We start from the raw sequence: 4,700 nt of genomic DNA on the forward strand, positions 1-4,700 counted from the left end.
GATGATCTAAGCTAATATTATTAATTTAACCACTCTGCAGTGATCGACAGATATACTCGTGAAGAACGACGTCTATATCCGCAAAAAAAATTTTGCGGATATCGCCAAAAACTAGCCAAAAATTACTGCGAAAAAAATTCGCATAAAAATGGAATTATGTGACAGTAAAGAAAGATTTTTCTTTACTAGACATAACTGTTTTAAAAAAATTTTCCGAAACGGAAACGAGAAAAACGAGTGGGAAAATTCTTTAAAAATTTCCTACGTTTATTTTCCACTGCATCGTGATAACGCCATACCTGACTAACCCTCTCTACAAAGTTAAATATAACAATCATAAAAGTACAAAAATTACCTATCTGAGTCACGAGGAAACCTGAAAAAACACCAGTTTTCCGTTTACAATTATGTTAATTTGCTTTGGCAAAAACCAGAAGTTGTACTGCAAAATGATTTAATTGATAGCTTCTTGGGTTTTGTCTTGTTGTGCTCTGTTTTTCAATTTTTATCATTCTTTCAGTTCTTGTGCTGATTCCTATTTTGTTTTTGTTTTTAATGTCGTGTTTGTCATTGTAAAATTTGTCGGTGTAATTTCTCTATTGTCTCTAATAAATCTAATGTATGGCCGAACGTCGTTTCCACGAAACGTGCCATAAATCGTTAACCGTTACAATAACCGTATTTTTCTTTATTCTTTACCGATAATCATCGTTACTATATATGGACAGCGTGCCTTGCTGTCTGCTAAACACTCGCGATAGACATACCAGAGTACGCAGCGCCAAAATCGTGTCCGAAATTAGGCCGATATTGCGGGGTATATTACGCAGAGGGTCACTTGTAGATGTATGGTTACATTTGAGGTTTTTGCGCCTATGGACACTATCTATAGCTCCGTTAAGGTTCCAACAGTGTCGTTCATATCTACAATCTTTCCGGCGTTTGTGTACACTGCAACCACAGGAGCGCTCGTCCTAGTTAAATCTAATCTTTTTGTCACTGTTTACTCCATGTACTTTTTTCATGTTTATCATAGTCTCAAGTGTATTCATTTTTGTTGAATATTATTCTAATAAAAAAATCATTTTTCGAATTGTAGAATTATATTCCAAAAAACATAAAATTCAAAAATTTCTAATTTCTCCATGTATAAGGATATGGATTATCAGAATACAACGTTCAATCCATTTATAGCAAGCAGTAAAAGCAAATACTTTTCCTTTTATCTACTTCAGGGGTCTTCAAACTACGGCTCGCGACCGATGTTGACCCTTCATCACCACTAATCCTGCCCGCGGTAGCGTACCAAATAAGCCCGGTATCCGGCCAGCCATAGTTTATTTTGGTTACATTGTAAAATTTACAATGTAAGTAAATCATACAAAATAATAATCACATGTTTTTATTTCACGACCAATTAAGAAACACAATAAGTGACATACATACGTAATTCACATAATGAAATTTAACATTATAATTATGATTAATGAAATTTGTGTAGCTATAACTTTTTACTGATAATTGTTTGCAGTTGTGGATCAAGTTTACTAGTGGAAATCATCAACAGCGATTTCAAATGCTGATCAGTTAGTTTGCATCTGTAAATATTTTTATATATTTCATTTTGTTGTAACTCAGCCAGAGGACGATTCCTTTCATTCAAGAAAATTTCGATTATTTCTCGGATCTCAAAAAATCGCGTTATTTTCCGTAGCTAAGCTAGCGTACTATAGTATAATATGGTAAGTCATGTTCTCCAGTCTCTTCAATAAACTCGCGGAATTGACGATGATTGAGCGCATGGGATCTGATATAATTAACAGCTGACATGACTGGCTCTAAAACATCTGACATATCCAAGCATTTTCCGCAAAAAGACTGTTGATGAATGATGCAATGTACGATTGATGGTTTTGGACCACTGTCATTTTCTACGGCATTTGATACGAGAGCAACGACACCTTTATTTTTCCCACACGTTTCTACCATCATCAATAGCGATACACTTCAAATTTTTCCATTGAAGAATGCTTTTCTAAACAGCATTTTTAACTCCTTTAAACATATCTTCTTCAGTGGTCGTGCCGTAAATGGCATGAACACCAAGAAGCTCTTCATACACTTCATAATTTTATCTATAACTTGAATGAAAACTAACACCTGATCAGTATTTGAAGCGTCTGTTGAGTCATCCAGGGCCAAAGAGAACCATTCTATGTCGATTTTTGTCAGACAATTGAGTAAATATATTTTCTGCAATATCATCAACTCTTCGAGCCAGAGTGTTTGCTGACAAACTGATGTTTTTAAATAAATTGGCTTTTTGTGGACACATTCTCTTGTTGCAATCGTGCAATCATTAATTAATTCGCCGTCAGTAAATGGTTTCCCATGTTTCCCTATTGAATAAGCCACGCGAAAAATAGCATGAGTTGTTGCTTCTTCTTCAGCATTTACTTTCTTAAATAACAATTGCTGAGGTTTCAACTTATGTTTCAAAAATTCATATTTTTCTAACCGTAGGATTCCTCTAAATTTGGAGTAATTTTGAGAATGTTTAGTCTCATAATGACGTTTACATTGTATTCTTTGAGGACTGATATTGTTTCATTGAAAATTACACACATTGCCTTATTACTTGACTCAATCACAAAATATTGATATCCCCCATTGCTCTTTAAATGTTCTGCACTCACTATCTATCTTTTGTTTCTTTTCCATATTTATACAAATCCACACAAAAGTGACGTAACTTCAAATCAAAATAATGCCAATTAATACTATTAAAAGCACGAGTTCTGAGTAAACAAAATGCACTGGATTTATCTTTAAGACACTTTTAATTAAATTAAGCACTCACAATTAAACACACTGTGTTTTCACTAAAACACTACAGCTGTAAAACACATTAATCGCACTATATTTCACTTTTTAGATTAAACTTGTCGCTCCGAATTCAAACTTTGAAACTGTTCAACTCTCGGTCGCCTCCAGTGTTTGTACCACGCGTCCTCGATGCGTAGAACATATTCGAAAACTCTCGAAAAAACTCGAATCTTCCAGACAAGCGATCACGTAGCAGAACTTTTCCAGAACATGCTCTAGCTCTGCTACTCGCTACAAGATGGCGTTGTATACTTCGACTAACCGAGCATAAGGCCTACCAGTGACCGAGCGTTCTTCGTCCCGCACTTGAGTAGACTAGAACCTAAACATTGGGAGTTCGGTCATGGGCTGGTAGCATGGACCTTTCCCTGTTTTCTCCATGTCGATGAACCCTGAATAAAAACCAGTTTCCCATAAAAAGTCCTCCCGGAAGACATTCTTTCCCCCCTCGCGCGATTAGGCCATTCTATAAGGCCAGTTCTTCATCCAACGACAAGTCTCTCGGAGTATACAGCTTAATACCACACACTCCATCTCAACCACCATCAAGAAAAAGAACAAAAACAAGAACCAAGCATAATTGACGCTTTTTCGTAATTATTCCGCTTCCCACAAGATGGCACCATACTACTGTAGCTTTGCCCGAGGTCTATATACACTGGCTGTTTGTAAACACGCTATATGCTTAGCAGAGCGCGCCACGTAATTCTCGATCGCTTCCAGAATTAGGCCAACTCTGGAGGGTCTCGTAGAGTTATGGTTCCTTTTGACGTTTTGCGCATATGGAAGATCTATGGCTCTGTTAAGGTCCCAACCAAGGTCTTAGATTTATAAGGTTGCCTCATACAGCCGATTTAGCCACTTCCTGCCAGATTCCGGATATACGTCATCCGTAGTCGAGCCCAAGGTCTAGCGACTGCTTTACTACTGTAAGCGAGGGAAGGAAATTTTGGAATTTAACTATTTTTTTTTAATTTGTCGAGCGTTTTTAGACTCATAATCTTCGAAGGTAAATATATCTATACTTATTGCTATTATTAAACATAATTATGTTGATAATTATATCGATAAAAATTGTTCGGAAGTAACAAAAGTGTTCCTAGAACAGTTTGATATTCTGTTGTAGTCTTTACTCTTCGTTCTGTAGAAATTACAGAATATGGTTACGGATAAAATATATTTATTAATAAAATACTTTAAAATACTAAGAATAGTTTTCTGCATGTATAAAAATAGTATCTGCTCAGTGAAATGACGACTACAAATAATAAGCTGGCCGGTAACAGGATGGTAACACTTAAGATAACCTGCGATGTAAAAGAATATTGTTTATTATTAATTAATATAACTTTTTAAAATATGCATATTTACGCAAATACCTAAATTTTATTATTATTATTTTTAGATGCCAGGAGCAACATGTGCTGTTGCAAATTGTGATAACAGCCATTGTAAAACAAAAGTCATTAGACAGGAAAGTCAGTTATTTTAGATTTCCTAAAGATCCAATAATAAGAAGAAAATGGATCCATAACTGTAAAAGAAAAGACAAATTTAATCCTGATTCTTGTCATGTTTGCTCTGATCATTTCACAGAAAATGATTTTGAAAGAAATTTAAAAGCTGAATTATTAGGTTTATTGACAAGACCTAAACTAAAGAAAACTTCAATACCAACAGTAAATTTAGGAAACATAGAAAATAAAAATATTAAGCAGTCAAATGAAAGAAAGAATAGTGTATTAAAAAGAAATAGAAAAAACCTGATAGAAAAACTTTTAGATGTAAATAAACAGGATAAAGGAGAAGAATCT

General features: G+C 34.8%; 1 long non-coding RNA gene across 1 annotated transcript; it reads left to right on the forward strand.

Moving 5' to 3' along the window:
- The first annotated feature begins 3,701 nt into the window (after nt 1–3,701).
- LOC111615133 lies at nt 3,702–4,428 on the forward strand. The gene is made up of 2 exons (XR_002755028.1): nt 3,702–3,895; nt 4,292–4,428. It is a non-coding gene; the product is annotated as an uncharacterized LOC111615133 (long non-coding RNA).
- Nucleotides 4,429–4,700: the final 272 nt, after the last annotated feature.

The sequence above is a fragment of the Centruroides sculpturatus genome, unplaced genomic scaffold (assembly GCF_000671375.1).
Source record: "Centruroides sculpturatus isolate CEXI.00-Female unplaced genomic scaffold, Cexi_2.0 scaffold2044, whole genome shotgun sequence".
Classification (NCBI taxonomy): Eukaryota; Metazoa; Arthropoda; class Arachnida; order Scorpiones; family Buthidae; genus Centruroides; species Centruroides sculpturatus.